This window comes from Megascapheus bottae, chromosome 3 (genome assembly GCF_031878675.1).
Source record: "Megascapheus bottae isolate mThoBot1 chromosome 3, mThoBot2.hap1, whole genome shotgun sequence".
In the NCBI taxonomy this organism is placed as follows: domain Eukaryota; kingdom Metazoa; phylum Chordata; class Mammalia; order Rodentia; family Geomyidae; genus Megascapheus; species Megascapheus bottae.
In genome coordinates, this window is record NC_143511.1 from 55,234,521 (window position 1) to 55,259,592 (window position 25,072).

A 25,072-nucleotide genomic window follows, 5' to 3' on the forward strand; every position below is an offset into this window, starting at 1 on the left:
AATTAATTTAGAATTAGTATGACTTAGAAAGTCCTTGCCATATTTACAGAAGAACAAATAATTTCAATGCCTGTGTTGTGTAATTTGAAATATACCTAATGAAGGAAAGCATAGCTAGATAAATAAATAAGAAGTAATTTGGAACTTGGAATGTGACCTAGAGTGCTTGCCTAGTATGCATGAAGCCTTGGGTTGGATTCTTCGGTACCAAATTCATAGAGAAAGCCAGAAGTGGTGCTATGGCTCAAGTGGTAGAGCTCTATCCTTGAGAAAGACGAAGGGCAGTGCCCAGGCCCTGAGTTCAAGTCCCAGGACTGGCAAAAAAAAAGAATTGGAATTTAAAAAATAAAAAAATTGGGGCCAGGAGTTTGGTCTAATGGTAGAGCACTTGTCTAGCATGAATGAAGACTGGGTTTGATTCCTTGGTACCACATATAGAGAAAAAAGCCAGACATGGTGCTGAGGTTCAAGTGGTATATAGCTCCAGCCTTGAGAAAGTCCAAGGACAGGGCTCAAACCCTGGGATCAAGCCCAGGACTAGCAAAACAAATTAAAAAATTATTACTTTTCCTCAGAAATGTTGAATTTGTGAGTAGTATATGTTAAAGTGATCTCTGAATATTGAGTGAAAGACATTTGGAAGGAAGATAATTTACATAATTTCTATCATTTTAAATTAGATTTGGCAATCTATCAAGAACCAGCCTTGTAAGGATAGCACAATGGTTTTTGGTGGGTTAACAAACAGACCAGGCTGATTGTTGAAGAATATAAAACATGACTATGTCCCTTCTGATAACTTAGATGCTGAGGGAATTAGAAAGGAGAGAAATGTTTCCCAGCAACCATGAAAGGCTTCCTATTCCAGAGTGTGCACTTTGGCTCATCCCCTCTGCATGACCAAGGAGTTTGTCAGAAAGTAGAGGAGAAATGGATGGTCCTAGAGCAAATCATGTTACGTGAGGTAAGCCAAGCTCAGAGAGACAAAAGCTGCATGTTTGCTTCCGTGGCAGAAACCAAATCTAAAATACGCTGGGACATGATAAATTATACAGGGCTATATTCACACACAGGGAGTCTGAAGCAGGATACCTTAGGAGAGGAACACAAACGCACAATGCCTGTGTGCATCCGCCGATAGAAAATTATATTTATTGAAATGAACTCCAGGAAATGGAAACAAGAAGTTATTTTTCTTTCTGTGTTGCCTTTTTCATTTCTTTTCTTTTTGTTTGTTCATTTATCTATTTGGGGGAAGATAAGTGAGATACTGATATAGAGGGACAGATGGTGAGCCAAGGTAGCATTAATAATACTTACTAGACACATGTTGGTGGGGATGAGAGGAGAAACCTGGGAGAGAGCGAGGGAAGGGGTAACATTGTTCAAAAAGAAATCTACTCATTGCCTGACATACTTAATTCTAACCCCTCTGTATATCACCTTTAATATAGCCATTTGAAAAGAGAATAATATTTAACTTTGATTCTGAGAAATGTTTCTGAGATTTCAGAGAAGATTTTGTCCCAATAAAATAATAGAAGTAGACAATGGTGTCAGCTTCCTAGAAGGAATATTTGGTAAAAGAAAAAAATGATTATTTAAAAAAAGTAACTTACTATTACATAATATGATTGAATTGAGTATATCATCATTTAGCATTCAAGTAAAAGAAGAAAAAAGGTGGAACTGATAGCATCTCAAAACTTCTGAAGTGTAAGATATTATGGAATAGATAAGATTCCAAAATCTCCCCATGGCAGATACTCAAGTGCACTGAGCTGATGTCAGCTATGAACCACTGCAGAGTGTGGACATTCCTGCCATCTAGTTCCCACCTCATGGCATTGATCACCATTTTTCTGCTTCCACAAGCTCCCTTCGTATGGCCTGAGATACCTATCAAAACCTGTGTTCACTGACTCCCTATCCACCTCAAGTTGTCCAGATTCTACTTGGAAGTGAGAAGGATCTTGTCATGGAGGAGACCATATTGTTTCTCTCCCTCCTTTGGGGATCCTGTCGGCATTTGGAGTGACATACACTATCAAAGCATGGCTAAGAGAGCCTTGCTGTCTCACATTATCTCTTTCTCCTGTGAGCCTCAAAGCATTGTGAGTTGCCAAATCTCCCAGGTCTTCTTCACATGACTTTCTTCTGCTGGGTATCTTCTTGGCAAAGTCTCTAATGAGTCTTTAATGTTGCTATGAATTTACATTTCTCCTTCAAAATTTTAGAAGCATACTTATATATGTTTTGCAAAACAAAAACAACAAACCTAAAACTACTTTGAATAATTGCATCCTTTCCTTTTACTTGCTGCCCTGTTTCTCCTACCCTTAAGCTTGGATTAATCCAAAACATAACACATTTGTAAAAACATTTAATATGATTTTTCTTCCCAAGTCTTTCCATTTCCTTATAATGGGGCAATACCATTCTTTCTGATGCCAGAATAGAATTCCATAGTGTATAAGTACCACATCGTGTTGATCCAGTCATCTACTGGATTGGTTCTATATCTTAGCTATGATAAATAATGTTGCAATGAACATCGTTGTGCTAGTAAGTTTAATAGGGCCTTGTTTCTGGACATTTGGGTAGATGCTAAGGAGTAGGATTGCGGAGTCCTAGAGGCACTCTATGTTAGTCTATGGTTTCATTTGTAATTATTAGTACACATCTAGGATTCTCCTAGAAGAGGATTGCAATAGCTCAAAAGCTATGTACATAGGGCCAGCCATAGAGGATGAGACTAAGCAAAATGAACTCTACGATATGGAAACAAGAGGTTTATCTTTGTGATTGTTGTTCTTAATGTACTATGTGAAGTCATTTCTTTTCTCTCTTCTTCCCCCTTATGGTTTATCTCATGTTGTTACTGTATGTGACTTTGGTACCTGATACATTATTTATATGTATATTTTTTATTTGAAATAGGGAAGAGAAGGGGGAAAACAAGATGACTGGGAGAGGCTGGGGGAGGGAAAGTAGGAGAAAAACATGAGAAGGGGTATCAATGTTCAAGAAGTAATGTACTCACTACCTGACAAATGTAACTGTAACCCCTCTATAAAATACAATAAAAAAGAAAATAATAAAACAAAACAAAACAAAACCAAAAAAACATAAACATTTAAAAAATCAAACTTTTCTCACAGCAGTTAGAGATAAAAAGTTACTGCCTGGACAGGTTGACCTCTCTTTTCACTTTATAAAATATTACCCTTCATTTGACTTTTCAAAGCCAATTTGATATGTTAGCTGAATAAAGAGATAAAACTTTGACTCTTTTGGATTACTGCCTTTGATAACATTTATTATCTGTTTCTCCACTGGAATTAAAATGTTCATAATTTCTGTTGATCAGATTAATCTTTACTGGAACCATGAAGGCATATCCTAATATGTGCCAAAGGAGTAGGATGCTCCTAATGCCTGATATAGTTCGTTTTACCTATTATGCAAGCTGACCACTTGTCCCCTGGCTCATTTGAAAAGACTTTAATTTTATAGCCATTGATATTATCTTGCTCCAAATAAACAGGCTCCCTATTATTCTGCTTATAATAGCTTGATGGCTTTTGTAAACTAATTTTGGCAATGGAAAAAAACAGTGATTCTTTCATAGTGACATATTAACACCTGAAAAAGAAAACCACAAAACTCTCTAAAACTTCACATTCACACACACACACACACACAAATGTCCCCTTAGTCTTTTGATTTTCAATTACCTAGTCATAAGCACTTAGTCTTCCAAAGAGACAAGAATACTCCAGGGAACAGTTAAATGTATGGAAAGTCATTGAAAAGCTGTACCTCCAAATTCTGCATTTGAAGGCATCTACTTCTGATAGCAAAATTTAAAAGTAACAAGATCTACTTATGAGTTTATACATCTTTTTACTTATGGAAATTCAAAAATTCATGACTAATTTTGTACTAATTTTTTATTATTTACAAATAACTTGGAAATTTCATGTCATGCAAATGGTAGCTGGACTGTGAAAAACTGAAGAACTACTTTCACTTATGGCTTAAAATTGCATTTATCTACTAATTACTCCAACACAAACTCATACAAACTTTGAGGAGAATGTGAGTCATTTTAGTTGTGTTGATTCAATGAGATAAAGTATGATTAAAATACACTTTACATAAAGTAGTCAGAAGATGCTGGATCTTTGCTATATACCTCTCACTTTATCAATTCTGCTCATAGTAGGATGCATTCTTCTTCTAGTTTTAGAATTAGGTTACCCAATGACAACTGGTAATTTTTCCTTGAATGGATCATCACAAAAATAGCTTATGCTCATGACAATGCTCAAGTACATTCAAAGAACTTTTAATGTGGTCTCTAAAAGTAATTAAGTCAGATGCTTGCTCACTGGTAGTTAGAGGGGATAGAAGGTTCCTACTCAGTTAGAAGTAGACTAAGCTATTATTGATTTGCTTTCAGTGTGAGAATCTTCATTTCTAGCCCCCAAGTCGTGTCAAAATGATGTTCTTCTCTAGGTATAAGTCTAATTTCTAAGTATAATGAGTCAAACATAACCCCAAATAACTCCTAGCCCCTATCATGGTATGTTTCTTTTATTCTAGGTTCAATCATCTTCAACTTAGATACTTTTTTACCGACTGAATTTTCCTTTATAGAATCTATTTCCAGAGGCCTGGCATTTGGCCTAGTGGTAGAGTGCTTGCCTCGCATGCACAAAGACCCAGGTTCCATTCCTTGGTACCATATACATAGAAAGTGGTGCTGTGGCTCAAGTAGCAGAGTTCTAGCCTTGAGAAAGCCCAAGGACAGTGTTCAGGCCCTGAGTTCAACCCTCAGGACTGGCAAAAAAAAATCTGTTTCTAGGTTAGGCACCACAGGCTCATGCCTATAATCCTAGGTACTAAGGAGACTAAGATCTGAGGATCACAGTTCAAAGGCAGGCCAAGCCTTTGAACTCTATCTCCAATAAAGTACTCAGAATAAGCCAGAAATGCTGCTGTGGCTCAAGTGGTAGAGCAATAGCCTTGAGCAAAAGAAGCTCAGGGACAGTCTAGGCCCAGAGTTCAAGTACCAGGACAGGCAAAAGAAAATAAAGTAAAAGTAAAAATATAATACCTATACGATCATTTAAAATGATGTTTATTTTATAAAATAAAATAAAATGATGTTTATAGAAATGGAAACAAGTGTTTTTTTTGTTGTTGTTTTGTTTTTTGTTTTTTTTTTCCAGTCCTGGGCTTGAGCTCAGGGCCTGAGCACTGTTCTTGGACTTTCTCAAGGCTAGAGCTCTACCACTTGAGCCTCAGCACCACTTCCGGCATTGTTCTATGTATGTGGTACCGAGGAATCAAACCTGGGTCTTTGTTCATACTAGGCAAGCACTCTACCAGTAGGCCAAATTCCTGGCCCAACAAGTGTTTTTTGTTTTTTTTAAATTGTACTGTTATTGTTTTTTTATTCCGGTACCCTTTGTCTCATATATAAGTTAGATTTGGGGAGGTGAAGTGTAATAGGACAGACGGTGAATCAATATAGCAGTGATACTAGAACTATGTTGGAAAGTAAGCATAGAGCTTGGAGGGCAGGGTGTTGGGAAGAAGAAAACAGGAGAAAATGAGGGAAGGAGTAACACTGTTCAAAAAGAAATGCACACATTACCTAACTTATGTTAGTGTAGCCCCTCTGTACATGATTTTTTCAATACATTAAAGAAATCTATTTGGGAACTAGGCATGTGGCCTAGTAGAGTGCTTGCCTAGCATGGATGAAGCCCTAGATTTGACTCCTTGGTACTACAAACACAGAAAAAGCCAGAAATGGTGCTGTGGCTCAAGTGGTAGAGCACTGGGTTGAGAAAGCCCAAGGACAGTGCTCAAGCCCTGAGTTCAAGCTCCAGGATTGGCAAAAAAAAATCTACTTCCTTTTTCTCTTCATATTCTGTTAACTCTTGAGTTCTTCCTCTAACTTAGTGTCGGGGGCAGGGCACAGAAATTACTCTCCTATTGAAGTACTAGACACATAGTCTCCTGTCTATTCACATACCATAGACATCCTAAGCCAACTTCTCAAGTATATACAATTAGGATGTTTATTATAAAGCAGCACAATAAAAGGTAAAAACATTAATGCCTATTTTTTAAATATCAGTTATGGTAGATACCATTGGAAGGTCTATTTTTAAGGTTACTAGTGGGTTATCTGCTATTAACATTTCTAAATTCCATGTACTCAGGATAATTTATATAAGAGGGAATCACCAGTACATTAAACAAGGAAATAAAACAAAGGGGGTAGAACTCAAGACTTCCTTGATCCTACTGAGATCAGAGTTGAGCAGAGGGATGAGAAGAGGGTCGTAGCATGCTACCTGACTGGAGAACCACACCACCAATGGAGACGCCGGGCTTAACCTGTGTGTGTCACTTCAGGCAACTTATTTAAACTTTCTGTGTTGCAATTTTGCTTTATTCAAAAATTACCATAATAATACTTACCCATAGAGCTTTTGAAGATTAAAGACAAAATGCACAAAGTACCTACTGCTGAGTCTAGGGGATTTAACTATGAGATATGTTGATTCTTTCTATCAGGAGACTGGAGTTGTGAATTTCTGAGGTGATAAAGCTGTGGGTTTTATTTTTTTTAATGTTGGGCCTGATTTCCATTTTTAGCCCAGTTGCCCACTATCCTCTCCTTACATACACAGGATGTCAGTCTGTCAGTCTCAGTGCTACGCTGATGGTCTCCTATACAGAACACGAGTATTTCTTCCTTGTCTTTGCTTAGATTTATCTTCTAACACCTGTCTCACCCTGCCTCATCCTTCTCCTGATCCTCCTTCTCTCTTCTGGAAACAGGCTTAGTTGAGAAGCACTAATGTTTCTGTTAGACACTGTTAAATGGGAAACAGTTTCTCCCTAACGCTGTTGCTGTTATCCTGCATTAATTGATAAACACATTTTGCCAAATACCTTATAGCTGTATGATGGAACATCACTAATTTTATCTTATATGATAAGACTTACTATTAAGACTCATTTTAAGACTCACTAATTTTCGTTCTTAGAATACATACAAGTGGAAGAAACACATACCATGTCGGGGCAATTTCAGCCATCTGATCGATCACATCTTTCTTCCCTTCTAGTGATTAAAGCTTGGTCACTGTATCAGGATTAGCTATGGGGTTTCTTCTTTCAGATAGTGTTCTTCCAGGAGGGCTCTAGCTGTTTCAAAGCATTGAACTCAGCAGCGACACCACCTAAAAACCTAAAACCACTGTTTTTCCCAAACATGAATCCCCTCCATATACTGAGCTTAGGCATAATCTTAGAATGTACTACATTTGTAGAATTTATCATGTTCCTTTAAATGATGTACTCCCTTATTTTATAATTTAGGTTTTTTTTTCATGTGGTTTTATCTTGTCTCTCTTCTTGGGTAGTAAATCCTTTCAGTTCAACCAAGGGAGCGGTAAAGCCCAGAGGCAAACCATAATGGTATAGCAATGTGAATGTTTATAAATATTTTACAGCTGATTTTTTTCAGAGAATGTTAACTAGAGTGATAAAAAAGAATTTCAGGATTATTTGGAGAGGTGGATATAATGTGAAGAAAGTACATTTGATCTAGTTGAATGGTTTATACCTATAATCCCAGCTATTTGAGAGCTGCAGAGATGGAGGACTGTGGTTCAAGGCCAGCTAAGGCAAAAATTTTGTGAGACCCTATCTCAGCAAGCTACTTAGGAGTATTATCCATGCAGTATAAGACCTGCCCTAGGTCAGCTTGCCTCCCAAAACCAAGACCCCATCTGAAAAATAAATTAAAGCAAAAAGGACTAAAGTATAGGTCAAGTGGTAGAATGCCTGTCTAGTAAGCACAAGGCTCTAAATTCAAGCCCCACTATAGTCAAAAGCAAAAAAAAAAGGCATTTAAAGATGATAATGCATTTGTAGTGGGTCATAAACTTGCATTTATTAATTCAGCAAGCATTTTGAGGGGAGTTACTTAATATTTTACACTTTCAGCAACAGACCTTAGTGTAAATAGTATAGATTAGTATCCACAGGATTTCTCAGTCTAATAAGAGCTTATCGTATTCAATTTATTCAATGTACAATTTATTATCTTAAGGATTATAACAAACACATTCTCACATTTCCCTAAGTAATATTACCCAATAGTATGTGTGTTATAGAAATGCAAACATGCAAGGAAACTCAAGAACATTAGAAGGCTGTGAATGAATTTAAGTTCTTGCAAAAAAATACAGTGGGCTACAGCTGATGTTACTAATTTACCTGATGGACACATTTGTGGGGTTTTCTTTTGATGTATAGCTGCTTTCAAGTTCTTTGAGGTTAAGAAAGCATGGCTCTGATCTTCAGCATAGAGGATTCAGGGTGGAGGAAAGTCACGGAGAAGTTTGAATAGTTGGTGATAACTTTGGGCCCTATCCTATGTATTCTGTAGTAAATATATGTTAAACTCCAACATATTTCTGTGCTGGTGCTGTACTAAATAATGGAGTTATTTTCATACACGAGGCGAACTGGAGGATTGACAATGGCCTGTTTCCAATCTCATGCTGTCACTTATCCATTGACTGATCTTTCTCTGAGTTTATATTAAAATATCAAAACCCAGTGATAACAGCAATTATGCACAACAATGCTAACTTTTATTTCTTTTCTCTATTCACTAACAACAGTACCAGAGACAATGTAATATATAGATGTTCTTTTAAAGAAATTCAAACACATGCTAATGAAACTGTAACGATATAAAGTAGCATTATCAAAACAGAAACAAAAGCAAAGCAAAGCAAATAATTTTGGCCTAAAGTTGCAAATTCTGAAAAAGAAGCTACTTTAAAGAGTGACTTAAAGAAGATAGCAAAAGTAGACACATTTGCAGACATCTAAAGCATGCTATAAATGTCATTCTCTGCCAGAAGGAAGGTGACTTCATTTTTAAAAATTAATTAAAGTGTGTAATTTGGGAATACAGGCAAGGATGCAGGCATTAAAGCATTGAGTAATGCTTTAATGTAATATTTACATCTAATTTCTATGTAATTGATTTCTAAAATAATAAGAGGATGCACATCTTTTTTCTCTTAATCATCAAACATTCTAGATGACTATTAAAATATTCCCACCTCAATAAATGCCATATGCATATTCTTTACTTTTTTAGCCTTTTAGTTTTTTGTCTAAAAATTAGACAGCAAGGGGCTCTTTAACATTAGGAATTTTCCCACTTGTCAATTACTGATCTCTCACAAGTGTGAAACGTTGTTAGGATATTTGCTTTTTTTCAGTAGGAAAACAACAATGCCTGACATTAAATTGGGAAACAAGAGCGTGGACAGCACCTAATACAAGGAGAAAGTATTATCACAAAGACACTCTCACTAATTCAATCACACTATTATAAAAGTGATTTGGCTTAACTATATCCAAGTCCATAGATGTGTTCATGATTCTACTTTGTGGCTGATTTGTTTCTGTCTTCTTGGTATGTTGACACTCTGTTTTCTGCACTTTTACATGTGGAAATACTTGGCTTGAACCTGTAACTTCTTCCAAACAGGGAACAACATCCATGCGGTGAAGGCAAGCTGAATTTGCCATTGATCTTTATAATGCAACACTTGGAGGCAATGCAAGGTCTTGTGTGGAGTTATATGTAAATCACAACCCTGATTAAATCTCACAAAACAGGCCAGAAACAGACTAACTGGGGTGGAATTTGATTAGACCTAACATCTAGAAAGTTACTGTTTCATTAATTAGAGACCACGCTTTGGAAGGGTTGTTTCTATGACACAAATCTTTTAGCACTATGAGCCTCATGTTGGCTATAGTAAGTTACAACACATATCTCATAATGGTAAGACTGCTATGATTCATGGGTGAATAATATACACGATTTAGGATAAATAAGATCAAACTGCAATTTATTATCTCTTTTCAGGAGTGTTTTTGGATGTCTTCCAAATCATGTATTTCAGAAGGATCTGCTTGATTAAGAATTCCTTTTGATGAAAGATCAGATGGAATGGAAGGTTTTCATTTTTCCACAACATCACACCAGGAAAAAAACATAATTTTTCAAATAAAAAGTATTAGAAGTTATCTTAAATGCTGTACTAAAATAACATTGGTTTACCTCACATCATACTTGATCATCTAATTTACATGTCCTATCTCCTGGAGATGTTTAAGAATAGGATAGAAAACTGTAAGGTATGGGTATTAACTGTACAAATAATCCCTGATAATATTATATTTCAACTTAAAAGTTTTTAAGCATTATGATGGTGTAAAAGTAGTATCTGTTCAATTGAAATGATACTCAAAATTGTCTTATTAGAGCTGGGTGATGGTGGCATACACCTGTAATCCTAGCTATGAGGAGGTTGAGATTTAAGGATCAAGGTTTGAATCCAGCCATCGCAGAAACATCCATGGAGTTCTTATCTCTAATAAATCATACAAAAAGAGCTAAAAGTGGAACTGTAGCTCAAGTGGTAGAACCTTTGCCTTGAGAAAAAAAGACGCTCAGGGACAGAACTCAAGTCCTGAGTTCAAACCTTAGGATTGCCACCAAAAAGAAAAAAAATTGCTTCTGAACTTGTTACTATTTTGAACTTATTATTTTCAATTTTTATAATCTAACTTTCAGAAACATAATACACTCAAGTTGCACCATGGTTATTATATATGGATGACATTTTACGGCATCCTATCTGTCTATTTATTTATGTGTAGCTCTGGGTATTCAACTCAGAGCCAGATGTTTTCCCTCAGCTTCTTTTGCTTAAGGCTAAAGCTGTAAGATTTAAGCCATAGTTCCTCTGGCATTTTTTTGGGGGGGTTATAGTTTATTGGAGCTGCTTCTCACTGACTTTCCTCATCTGCCTGGCTTTCATCTGGGATCCTTAGTTGTCAGCCTCCTGAGCAACTAGGAATAAAGGCTACTAGGGCCCACATCCTATTTTTTATTTATTTGTTCTAATTGTTCTAAGTGTGTGTGTGTGTGTGTGTGTGTGTGTGTGTGTGTGTGTGTGTCTGCATGTGTGTGTGTCTGTGTATGTGCATGCATGCGTGTTCTAGTCCTGGAACTTGAACACAAGGCTTGGGTACTGTCCCTGAGCTTCTTTTATTCAAATCAGTGCTCTACTAGTTTGAGCTACAGATTCGCTTCCATTTTTTCCCCCTGTGATTAATTGTAGGTAAGAATCTCATGGGCTTTCCTGCCCAGGTTATCTTCAAACCCTTGATCCTCAAAACTCAGCATCCTGAGTGGCTAGCATTACAGATAGGAGCCTGTAATGATGGAAACAGACATGTTCACAGATATAGCTACTATTTATTGGAAAAGGAGTTAGTATTTAGTTTGTATCTGAAATTTGTAGAAAAGAGGTCTAGACAGAAATGCACATATATGATACTGATTATATTTAATACAACTAGATTATACTAGGGGAAATTTACTATGTGATTTCTAAATAGGATTATCAAAAGGCATTTACCCTCTTAAAACGTTTATCAGGATTAGTTTCAATATACTTCTCATATTAAATACTATAATGTTTATAGAATGATGTTTTAAGTCACATCGAATATCATCTACAGTATTTTCAGGGCTAGGAGAGAACTGTTGTTTTTCAGGCCTCCTAATTTACATCCTCTTTGCCAGCTCACAACATTTTTTTAACTAGACGTTCTGGAACCCAGTGTTCCTTTCTCACATTGCATAATGACATTTTGGTTAAATAACAACAAAATGGAGAGTAGGGTTTGATTTTCAATAATCAAAAGTGACAAAAATTATATGAGTTCATCTTTATGTAACCAAGAAGGAAAGGCCTATGTTCATTTATGTGCACCAGGTCTGTGAGATAAAAATGTTCTGGGAAAACAAAGATGTAAAAGAACTGCTTCTTGTCATAAAGGGCCCCCCCACTTCCCCCCATTCCCCTAGAGAAATAGATGTGATAGAAGAATGTTCAAGGTGCTGAGAAGGGCAAACAAAAGTCAGATGTATACAGACCTGGTGCACTAGCAATGAGTCAAGAAGAAAGGACATCCACAGAAAGTATACATCACAAGAGGTAAAAAGAAGTTTGATTCAGAAACACTTCCTACAATTTACAAGGACATAAATACTTTATCACCTAGGGCTTTGGAATAACATTGAGATTTGTGAGATTTTCATTTGGTAAAAGGTTTCAAGGTATAGTAGACAAATATTAATTCATGGCAGTATATTAAGGAACTACTATAGAAAAGCATTTAAGAGACAATTCGAGAATGTAGGTAAGAAAATATTGAGCTTAAATTATAGATTGGTATTGGAATGGAATAGAATCAAATAGTAAAGAGTCCTTAAAAACAAACATAAGGTGGGCATTAGTGGCTCAGACCTGAAATCCTAGCTGCTCAGGAGGCTGAGATCTGAGGATCAAGGTTTGAAGCCATCCCTGGTTGAAGCTTCCTAGGTAAAGATCCAGAATAACAACAAATAAAAACAAGACTGGATAAATGTGATTGCATCAAGCTGAAGAGTTTCTGTACAGAACTCACTTGGCCAATGAAATGACAGAATATATATATTTTTTATTAGCTATGCATCAGACAAGGGCCTCCTATCTAAAATAGTTTTTTTGTTTTTTGTTTTTGTTTCATTTTAAGAGCACATATATGTCATATATGTGTCATATATGTCACATATATGTCATATATATGACATGCATATGCCATATATATATGACTAACCATGGATATATTGCAAGCCTTGCAGAAAAGACATATGTATTGAATTAGACATTCAATTTTCAATAATGATCAGTATTGTTTTATTTCTGGTTTTCTGTAAGAGTCATTAGGAGACATGCTATATCTATCTATCAGATATTTTTTCCTCAACATTTCTGAAGAAAGCAAATTGTCTCTAGTGTACCTTGATTGGGAGTTCATCCTAACCCTCAATGAAAAATTTCTTTCCAATGAATTCGCCTAGTTGCCCACTCAAGGGCTTCTTACTATTCAATCCAGAACAATATGTACATATTTTCTCAAATAATAGTTCATCTTTGCCATAATTTTATTTGGTTTACCACAATGCCACACACCTTATACCTATCACCGCTACTTTCCCCAGACACATACGACTCCTGGTTCTCTTCCTGTCTTTCACCTGGGTAACTAGATGAGAGATAAGTATTTTATAGTTTTTTGTTTTGTGGGGGGTGGGTCATGGAAGGAACTCTGCCTGGGCGCTGTCCCTGAGCTCTTCAGCTCAAGGTTACCGCCCTACCCCTTGAGCCACAGTCCCACTTCCGGTTTTCTAGAGGTTAATTGGAGATAAGAGTCTCAAGTTCTTTAGTGTCGGGGCTGGCTTTGAATTGCAATCCTCAGAGCTCAGCCTCTCGAGTAGCTAGGATTACAGGTGTGAATCACCGATCCCAGCTAGTCATTTTTTTTTTAATAGATGTCATTGTCCAACCTTGGAAGACACTTTACCAAGTCAATACTGTTTATTCTTTGTCCACCCATCACTATCAGTTTTTAATTTACATTCTCTTCTTTTTCACATCTCTAATAATACAGTCTTCACTGAGAAAAATGATAAGGTGATAAAGAGGTCACAAAGTGGATATCCAGAAGCTCTTACAATTTTCTTTGATGTAATCCCAGTTTTCTTCCTGTTATTTTCAAAATATTATTTATCCATGTTAAATCAAGTTTTAATTCTAACATTTTATTTCATTTTAATAACAGCCTTCTTGTATATTTAATAAAAAGGCTAAAGGCATAATTATACATCATTTGATTAATTTCAGAGACTCTCAAAAAGAGTCTATAAGTGTGTAGGAATATTTCTAAATTAGAGAGTTGTGTTAACAGATCAGAATGTTTTCTTTTCTTCCATGAGATATATGTTAATATTTAAATTTACTCAATTTCAGTGTATATTATTGATTTTAAACACCATAATTTGCTAATAAAGATCATTCAGGTTATTTTAGGATTAAAGAAAATTATATTTCCTACATTATCAAAGTACCCAGCCACATGATTATCTATGAGCAATATTAGACTGCTACACAGAGTATTTTCTCAAACACACAATCCTACTTCTCAGAATAGCCTACAGATGCATTCAGAACTATTATTATCTTAATAAAGAAGTTGCTGTTTGAAATAAAGATATTTTTCAAAGAGCCTAAAGGAGAAATATGCTTATAAAAATGAATAATGGTAATTATTCACAAAAGAACTAACACTTCTCCCATGCTTACCATGTGTCAGGCATTTTCTAAGCACTTCATTGACCATTTAATTTACATTGTGGGCTAAAAAGCAAAGTATTTTGACATTTGGTTTAAATTAATTAACTTGTAAGTAGACCAGTTCCATATGTAGACTTTTATAATAATAATAATAATATAACGAAAGTTTTATTCACAATGTATAGGACACTTTGCAGAGTATTTTATGTGTCTCTCCTGTTAGCTCCACATTAAGATTTTATAAGTGGAATCTCCTAGATGATAATTTGCTCCAGATTACATAACATATAACAGAGCTAGAATTCAAACCTAAGCCTTATTTAAAGTCAGTACCTACAATAATGTCAGTTTCTGGGTCAGTCACAACTTGCTATCCACCTCTTTATCAAAAAATAGAAAAGGACAGCATGCGGGATGTTAGTCTAGTAATTCTAATTTAGAGAATACTGAGCAGCACAGAAAAAGCCAGAATATGGCAAACCTTATTTGCTTCTCTTAAGTTTATAAGTCCGGTAAAAACCCCAAATTCAAAGTTTGTAAAAGCTTGTGGCAGAGAACCACACTTTATAAAGTCAACAAGACATTTTATGAACGCTTTTTCTTCTCATGTTCTACTATTTTAGATGAAATCCTCCATAATCCTATTTATTTGGCACTGTTTGTTTTATATCACTGTAATTTTAAAATGCTACTAAATATTGACAGGACTGATAACCATGAGAAGATGTTATTTTCAATCTAATAATGCACAGGATGAAACAAACACCAATTGGCCCCATTAACCTGAGAAAGATACGCCTTCCCACTGTTAAAAATATAGAAGTTGGGGCTGGGAGTTTGGCCTAGTGGTAGCATGCCTTGCATGCACAAAGACCTGGGTTGGATTCCTTGGTACCATATACATAGAAAAAAAGCCGGGAAGTGGTGCTGAGGCTCAAGTGGTAGAGCACTAGCCTTGAGCAAAATAAAGTCCGAGGACAGTGCTCAGACCCTGAGCTCAAGCCCAGGACTGGCAAAAAAGAAAAAAAAGTGTGTGTGTGTGTGTGTGTGTGTGTGTGTGTGTGTGTGTGTGTGTGTGTATGTTGTAATTTTGATTTTAAGTTTCTATTTTGTGTATTCTTTCAGATAGTCAGTAGACATACATGATTGATATATATAGGCTTCTATCATTAGGTCTTCAAGAACAAAGATTTTCCCACAAGTCTGTCTATCTATATATCTGTCTGTCTGTCTGTCTGTCTGTCTACCTATATCTATCTGATGAATAATATCAATATTTACCTAAGTCTGCATCTTTAGAGATAATTCATTAGATTTTTTCCCTAGACTCGTAAGAGATTGTTTCTGAAAACAGATGATCAAACAAAACATACAAAGTCCTGAACAATATCGAGGAAGCTAATCACCATGCTGATTTCTAAAAAATAACTGGACTGAAAGTCATATGTCAGGAGTTTCCTCTGCTAGAGTTGTGCTCTGGGTCATAACTGAATCGTGTCAAAGAAAATTGAGCTGATGGTCACTTTTGTGCTCTTTTGCATCTTTCTGAAGTTCCTTTCCACATTTTCCCTCCACAGCCTTAATGCGTTCCCTATTATTTTGACCAAGTATGCATTGTGATAGAAAAGGACATAATACCTTGAGCAGAATTACTTAATTAGGTTGAAGTAAGCAGTGTGTGCAAAGTAGGGTAGGTTTGTTTTCTGGCCATAAAAATGTGCCTACAATTGCATGCTGCATTGCCAAGCAATGAAACAGAGTGATTGATGTGGTGATAAAACAATGAGACACAGGATAAAGTCTGAGAGATAGAAGTCTCAAAAGGGAGATAAAATAGGGTAGCAGCTGCCCTCATTTTAATTGAAGCATAAATTTCAAGAAGATATGAGGTTTAATCTCAAGCACATAGAGAGAGTTTAGTATATGGATATGTGTGTACGCACATGGGTATAAGAGAAATTTTACCATTTCTAAAAAATTGGAAAAAATGCAAATACAGAAGCAAATATCATCGTGGAATGCTTTCATTGAATCAGAATTTCCCAGAGAGTAGCAGTCATGAATGGATAGGAACTGTTTTAGGCACTGGTGATGTAGCAGATATCATCATTATCATCATCATCATCATCATCGTCATCATTGTCATCATCGTCATCATCATCATCCACAGTTGTTATTCACTGAAAGAGCCACACACACTTAATATACCTCTCGGCACAAATCTTTCTTGTTTCTACCTCATTGTCTGCCAGGACCATTGTTTTAGAATAAAGACTAGGTTACATTACTTTCATTATTTCCTATTCAACTATCCCCATGCACACAAAACACACCATCTTGGCCATTGCTCTGTATGTCTAATTTCTTGTATCTCTCCCTCTGTGCTAGCAGCAAGCTTTCCCATGATACTTGGTTTCTCATGCTGGTGACTTTGTCTGATGGTACCATGAATCTCCCCAGTCTTCACTTATTTCTCATTAAGTAAAATGTTCCCTTTTCTTAGATATGTCCTTTACAACCTACAACACATTCCTTTGTCATTTCTAGTGATGAAAACATCTCAACACAAGTTTTACTTTTACTGGGGGCCGATGAGCTTTTCTGAACACGTAAACCACTTGTGTACAAAATAAGGGTGAGTTGTTAGATTGTTTCTGGCCACTTACTGCTTCATGTATCGTAGCAATTCAGAAATGTGTGGTGAGTATTTAAAATGCACAAACTATTTTTAATGATGGATTCCTGGCTTCCCTGAATTCTCAAGGTTTTTTACTTGATAAGACCTCAGGATATAAAGAGTAGCACAGGTGTGCTAATCCACTGCTCTCTGTGGGAAGTAAAGGGATGAGTATGTGGCATATGCCGATGCTATTTCCATGCTTTTCATAGGCTGCCTTGAAGATTGCACAGACCGCTACATGGGACAGACTGCCACTAGAAATGCTTTGGAAATATCTTGCCTTTTATATCCTGCCTTCACAGATTAAAATCACTTCTGTGTTTGAACATACAGTAATGTAATCCTGAGCTAAGGCAACATTTTACTTTAAAAATTCTTTCAGAAAGGAAAACATGCTTCTAAGCTCGGGAATGGTGCAAGTCTCTACAGCATTGTTAGAAATGGCCGAGAAACAAAATTGAGAAGCTTCAACACACTTTTTAACACATCGGGAAGCTATTTATAATACCATTAAAAAGTAAGGCAATGGTGATTCACAGGACAAAGCACAAAATTGAATTTAAAACTCATTTAAAGGATAAAACAAGAATGTATAAATTTTCTGCTCATTTAAAAATAGTTAACCTTTGAAAACATAGCATTGTTCCACCTTCTTAGTTCCATAGGATACTTCTAAATCATATACTTTCATATAGTGCAGAGAAAGGCACTGCCTTTGTGCATAATTAACAAGACTCACTTCAAAGAACTTGTGAAGAAAAGTTATGGTCTCTATCAGACTTGGTTCAAAACTGCTTATTGTACACTTTTCCCAAATTGATGACTTACACAGTTCAGAGAAAGTACTCTAAAGAATGAAAACACCTTTCTTGAAAATAGAGGTAGGCACTTCCTTTGTGACAGGATAATTACTAATTGTATTGTCACATGATTATGTGCCTTTAAAACAAACAATTTTTAACCCACCCCTTTTAGGCTTCTTGTTTAGAACTATGAGGTTTTTTCACCTGCAGTCCAGTTTTGTTAAAAATATAGAAACCAATGGGGGAAAATTTATTTTAGAATTAAAATGTATAAACTTAAATATATGGGAGTGTATCATGAACTCTTATTGATGTAAGAATTTTCCAAACTAATATTAAATAGCATGAAACTAGGCCAGGTAGGGTATAGGTATTCCATACCTGTTGTCCTAGCTGAGATCTGGGGGTTTTGGTTCAAAGCCAGTCCAGGTAGGAAAGTTGATGAGCTTTTTATCATCAATAATCACCAAAAAGCCATAAGTGAAACTGCCTCAATTGGTAGAGTACAGCCTCGAACAGAAAAGCTCATGAACAGCATTCAACCCCAAGTTAAGCTCAGGGGACACACACACATACACACACACACACACACACACACACACACACACACACACACACACACACACTGCATTGAGCTTTTATCCCACAACTGGACCCTGAATCTTGACTTCTCTTTTACTTACAAATGAGTGAAAACTCTACATAGAACACATATTGTCAATTAAAAGTGGTAGAATTTATAGTAAATCAGCTTATTAAATGAGGTTTTCTGCCATGAGTTGAATCTTTAAATCTGCTGGAAAGAAGACTCTGAAAGTTATAGGCACAGGACATTATTTTCTGAGTATGACTCCAATTGTACCGTGAAAAAGAATAAGAACTGAAAAATCAACTCTATCCAATTAAAAAATTTCTGCATAGAAAATAAAGAGAATTGAGAGATATTCCATAGGAGGGAAGAAAATTTTCTACCAGCGTTCAACAGATAAAAAATTATTATCTAGACTATGCAGAGAATTCAAAATTATTAAACAAAAAAGGACAAATAATCTAATCAGTAAATGGGCAAGCAAATAATTAATACAAATGGTAACTGATATGAACAAATGTTGGGTAATATATATGAAGAAATGTTCGTTATGGCCATAAATCTCACACAAATCAAATGACATTACGATTGCATCTCACTACAATTAAAAATAGCAATCTTCAAAAAACAAATAACCAGAAATGCCAGTGAAGATGTAGGGAGTAAGAAACCTTCATACACTGTTGGTGGGAATGTAAACTGCTAAAAACAATATGGAAACCAATATAGACAGATTTTAGTTTTAAAAACATAGCCCATGACACATCCTTACATTTTTGCACTCATATAAGCATATAAATCAATATACATGGAAGATATAAGCCTATTTATGATTACTGCATCACTATTGTTCACAATAGTCAAAAAGTGAAATCCCCCAGCTGACATGTACACTAACAAATGACCATGTAAGTAAGATATGGCACATATATGCCATGGAATATTAGATAATCATAAGTAAAAATTAACTCTCAGCATCTTCAGGATAATGAATAGAATTGGAGAACATCATTTGAGTGAGGTAAGCCAAGCCCAAAACACCAAATGACATATGATTTTGCTTATATGTAGAAGTTAGTCTTGAAAGAGATACATATTCATGTCATATTCATATATATATGCATACGTACACTAAGATACCTCCCTATATTCATTCACACACATACATCATAGGGTAACCTTCCTCTGTCTCTTTGTAAATCAATGTGGTATATTTGTTTCCTCTGATTCAGTATTTGAACCAGAAGAAAATCTTACTTTGTTTAAAGTAGAAGAAATTATGAATGATTTCACGGTCTTAAAATCAGAAGATATTGATAATTTAAGAGATTTAAAGGGAAATATACTATCTAACCAAATTATGGGTGACAATTGAAGTTAGCCTGGGCTAGAAAATCCATAAAACTCTTATCTCCAGTTAATCACAGGAAAAGCTAGAAGTGGCTCTGTGGTTCAAGTGGAAACAGCTCCCAGGCCCAGAGTTCAAGCCTCAGGACCAGAAAAACAACAACAAAATTGAGAGGAATTTCCAAAATGAAATGAAACAGTTAAATCAGATTTAAACCCCACTGATAATATAGTATGTTGTGGTAGTACCATTTAAATAATATTTTCAAGGAAATGAAAGGCAAAAATGGTATAATTTTACAAGTTACTGTAGGCTTGAAGCATATTTGTGATAGCCCATGACCTGATAATCATACCTCCGTAATGTATGCAATATAAATACTTAAATGCAATACTTTCCCTCCTCAGCCTTCAAAAGCAAAACCATTTATGCCAATCGAACTCAGGCTAAAATAGAAATATCTGTAGCTTCAATTGGTAGCTATTGTATTAAAATGTCATCTGTAATATTCTCATACCTACTAATGTATGTCTTAAGGTACTTTCTTTACTCAATCATCATTTTGTATACATTTTGGTACCAAGAGAACTTCATTGTGCAGTGTTCTTAGAAAACTAATAGAAAAGTTATACATTATTCACTACATCTTGGCAGTACACCAAAGCCTGAGAATTAATGATAAAGAATCGGATGCCTCTCTTACCTTACCTGATTTACTCTCTTTAAAAATACAATCCTTGCTGTCTTCCACACAAAGCTCTTGGCCACTGGGTGAAATCCAAACCGAGTGGTTGATCATGGTAATGCCAACATGTCACGGGCAACAGCGTCTCTCAAAGTCCCACAAGCCAACTGCTTGAAACATACCTGCAACAAACAAGATATTTCTCCCTTTTAATTGAAAAATAGTGAACCATGTCCAAGGCCTGGAGAGCATTAGTACTTAATCAATAAAGGAATCATAAAGGAGGGTGTGAAGGGCTATAAATGTCACTCAGGATGTTCACAAATATAAAACTGGAAGGCTGAAGTTGGTGCGCACCACAGCAGGATCTGTAAAGCAAATTTGCTTTACACTATTATTGAAACACTTTGGCTGTCGATCTTAATAAGCATTGCTGATATAAAAGCAAACACATAGTGTAGCACATTTTTCTTCCCCTCCTTCCTGCAGGAGGAGCTCCCCTGGCTCACTCAAGACTCCATTTCTCCATGCATAATATTGTCAGGGTAAGTAGACAGTGCAACAAACGTCAGTAGCTGCAACAAATTCCACATGGCAGTGTGGACCAGGGACCATTTCCGTGGTGAATTCTGTCACATCAGAGCATCCCTACAGCTATTTGATAAAATTTGGGCTACCGCTCTAGGATAATGTGTGAGAAACACCTTCACGGGCATGTGTGTGGTTTTGTAAATTCAGTAAATATTGTTTCTCATATTAAGAAAAGAAAAACTCTTTGGATAATCAACTAGTTTAAGTAACACAAATAATTCTGTAATGCAAAAGTGGAAAGAGGGTAATAAACAGAATTTCATTGCAATCTTCCTAGCATAACTTTAGCAGCCAATAGATTGTTTAAAGGTACAATAAACGTTTAGCTATGTATACACACAAACCAATTTATTATTACTTTCAAAAGCGTGCATTGAAAGGGCTTCAGGGTCTCCTTGAATCTGTGGGAGGTTCATGTGAGTAAATATGTTCTGTAGATTCATGGACACAGGTGCAAAAGCTGATTTTAACAAGCCACTGAATGGCATAGCTTCATGCACCTATGATCACTGCAACAACTGTTCCCACAAGTCAATGTGGGGACTTGGTAAAAAGGCACAGCAGTGAGGTATCCTATTGTACTATGTTAGCAGAGATGGTGAAATGGCAAGGGGATGAAGTCAAACACAGGCCTCAGACTAAAATAAAACACTTCAAACTAAACTTAAAGAGACAGTGAAACGAGCATGAGGGTAATAAATGTGTTGATTTACAATAGTAATGGCTATGTGGAAGCTGTTAGTGATATACAAATAGCAACATATCCAGACCCATAAACCCACACACTTACATGTGCACACACATACTCACACACAGCAAAAATCTTCTGATCATTTGATCTATATTCTTTTATTTATCCATGCTCTTCTATTTATTATGTATGTATTAATTGTACTAGTATTTATTAATCATTGTTAGTTTCTAGGTACAAATTGTTTTTACTCCTGCCAGAACTTTTTTTACTTTCCTTCTTTGGGATTACTCTGAAAATTATCAAATCAATTATCATATAAATCAAAATGTTTTTCATGAGTAGTGAACTATTTTGATCTATTGATAATCTTTAATACAGGGTATTAGAAAAAATACACTTGTAGCCAGATAACAAGAAAGCATTTATAAGCATAATTTACAGGCTCCCAAATGGCGTTGAAGTGAGGAATTTTTTTTTGCCAGTCCTGGAATTGAGCACTTAAACTTTTCTCAAGGCTAGAGTTGTACCACTTGAGCCTCGGCACCACTTCCAGCTTTTATCTATCTATGTGGCACTAAGGAATCGAACCCAGGTGTTCGTGAATGCTAGGCAAGCACTCTACCACTAGGCCAGCCTCCTGGCCCATGAAGTAAGGAATATTTTTTAAAGCCATTTGCTTTGGAATAAACTGTCTGTGACCTAATGTCACCTCTTATGTTTTCGTTATGCTCTTTATTTTCGCTTAAGTAAAAATAAATCAACATAGCTACATTCTTTATAGAATACCATTAGTTTATTTTATAGAAATGATTCTATTGGACCTTTCATAGAAGAGATAAATTTACTTTCCTTTCTCAGTGCCTGTTGTTTTCACCGATTAATGATAAATAGTTGGTTCATTAACTCATTTAATTTATTCCACAGATTTTTAAATGAGTACCTCTATCATACCAGATGGAATTAGGCATTCCAGAAACCAAATTAAAATGTACATAAGAAAACCACATCTTCCAGAATGATTAGCTATAACTTATTTGTAAATAAGAAAGGCAGAAATATTAGAGCAGATCAAAAATAATTAACCTTATCTTAAACCAAATGAGGAGACTGCATGAATTTTAGTAGTGTGCATAGCACTTTTATCCAAGGATAAAAGCTACAATATAATAACAATACAATATAAAATAAGCACACAGGTGGCTGACACATATGAGCTTTTCATTAGATGTGATGGGTTTTTAGTCACTTTTTAGCCTTCTTCTATAAGCTCATTTAGGTGATTGAGCATAAACTAGTCAGAAAATTTAACTGAATAGGTTTGATCTTATTGTTATTATTATTCTTGGCTTTGGTTGTTGCTGTTCTGTTGAGTTGGTATCTTCCTATCTAGCAAAGGCTGGACACACAATTGCTTTGTAGTCCAGGCTGGACTTAAACTCAATCTTCCAGCTTCAGCCTTAAATTACAGACAAAGGAACCACCATGCTGCTTCAAATCAGGCATTGTTTGATAGTACATAAATATTTTTGAAATCAAACAGAGTCACTGCTTTCCAATTGCAGTATATAAAGAATCACAATGAATTCTTATGCAGTCTAAATCACCTCCAATCTAGCAAACATATTTGGTTGTTTGCTTATATTTGTGGGTGCATATGTGGGAGAAACAGACTATTATCTTGTGCAAATTGCTCTTCACAGGTTTTGTATTGTTATTCCATTTTTCTCCAAGATAATGCAGAAACTTAACTGTGAATATTCTCTTCAAAGAAATGCCCATGACATGGTCCTAAAATGCACAATTTCTGTGACATTGGTTTGAAATTATATCCTAACACCAACTCTCATTCTAAAAACCTATCCTTAAAATGTTTTTCTATATATCACCTTGACAATAAAATTAAATTACAAAAAGTAAATATGATGAACACAAAACTATATGAATATGATTGCAACTAAATATATCAGATATTTATAAAAAATACCATCACAATAGGTCACAATTGTAAGATTAAAATATTTTTAATATGTCATAATTACAATTATGAACTCACAGTGAAATTATCTCTCAGTTATTAAGAAATACTAAAACAAATAGAGTTTCTAAATGTGTTCCTTTTCTTTTATTATCTTTTTATAAAAGTTTCTGTCACTGTTTTTTGGTGAAAGTAATTCTCTGAAAGGAAATTTTAATGGTTCTTTCTTTTTGAGAAATGTTCACTCCTTTAAAAATGAATTCTAAATAAATTTATTTTATTTTTTAAAATATCCCTCAATAATGTTTATGTAAATATTTATACAATAAATTTTGAAAATGTGTAGAAATATTCTATAATATTGAAAAGGATAATGTAAAGAAGCTATTAAAAACCAAAATGGTAAGTTTGCAAGACCCTATCACAATCAATGTGAAGCTCAGTATGTTGGTTCTCACATATAGTGGTGCAGTCTAAGCCAACACAAGCAAAAACACTAAAATGAAACAAAAATAAAATCCTCAAACAAGACTGTATCCATAAATTAATAAAAGCAAAAAAGAACTGGAGTCATAACTCAAGTAGCAGAGTATCTGTTCAACAAGTGCAAAGGCTCTAAGATCAAATCCTAGTACTGCTAACAAAAAATAATGTAATTGATGAAATACTATGGTATTTGAATTCAAAGTTCAAACAGTATGAAATAAAAATTGAAAAAGAAATAACAGAAAATAAAACATACACGTTGAAACCTTGCTATTTTTTCTTGGACTGGCTTTAACTCTTCTTCAACTGAATTTTGACCTTCTTTGTCTTTTTTTATACCTATGACCACAATTCTTTTAATTTATTGTATTGCTTGAAGAAAGCACCCTAATGGATTTCTCGGCATTGAAACACTCATGTTATAGGTTATTGGTTGATACTGTGCATATTGGACTGAGTCTCATCTTCCCTGTGGAGGTTTATGGCATAAGACTCTTGAGTTGTCAACAGAACTAAAAAATTCTCTAAACACAGGGAACTTGTAAAGGGATGGTTTGGTGTGTTTAGGAAGGTCTATGTATAAGTGAATATTTCCCCCCAAAAGCAAAATGAACACAAACATGAAGAATGTGGGATGAGGCAGACACTTCAATCATCAAAGTGATCACACTGTCTGCTACAGAAATTTTATATCCATCTATTTTTTGGGGGTCCAGTCCTGGGCTTGAACTCAGGGCTTGAGCCCTGTCCTTGGGCTTTCTCAAGACTACAGCTCTACCACTTGAGCCACAGCATCACTTCTGCTTTTTCTATGTATATGTGGTACAGAGAAATTGAACCCTTGCATGCTAAGCAAGCACTCTACCACTAGGCCAAACTCCTGCCCATCCATCTATTTTTATATCAGGA

At 35.5% G+C, this 25,072-nt stretch overlaps 1 protein-coding gene across 2 annotated transcripts in view; it reads right to left on the minus strand.

Annotated features, from left to right (window-relative positions):
- The window catches only part of Lingo2 (leucine rich repeat and Ig domain containing 2), a 1,035,214-nt gene that overhangs the window by 279,567 nt on the left and 730,575 nt on the right, over positions 1 to 25,072 (minus strand). For both annotated transcript variants that reach the window (XM_090330081.1, XM_090330082.1), the window contains one exon: positions 20,441 to 20,599. The gene's annotated coding sequence lies outside the window, so the exon portion shown is untranslated. The remainder of the gene's footprint in view (positions 1 to 20,440; positions 20,600 to 25,072) is intronic.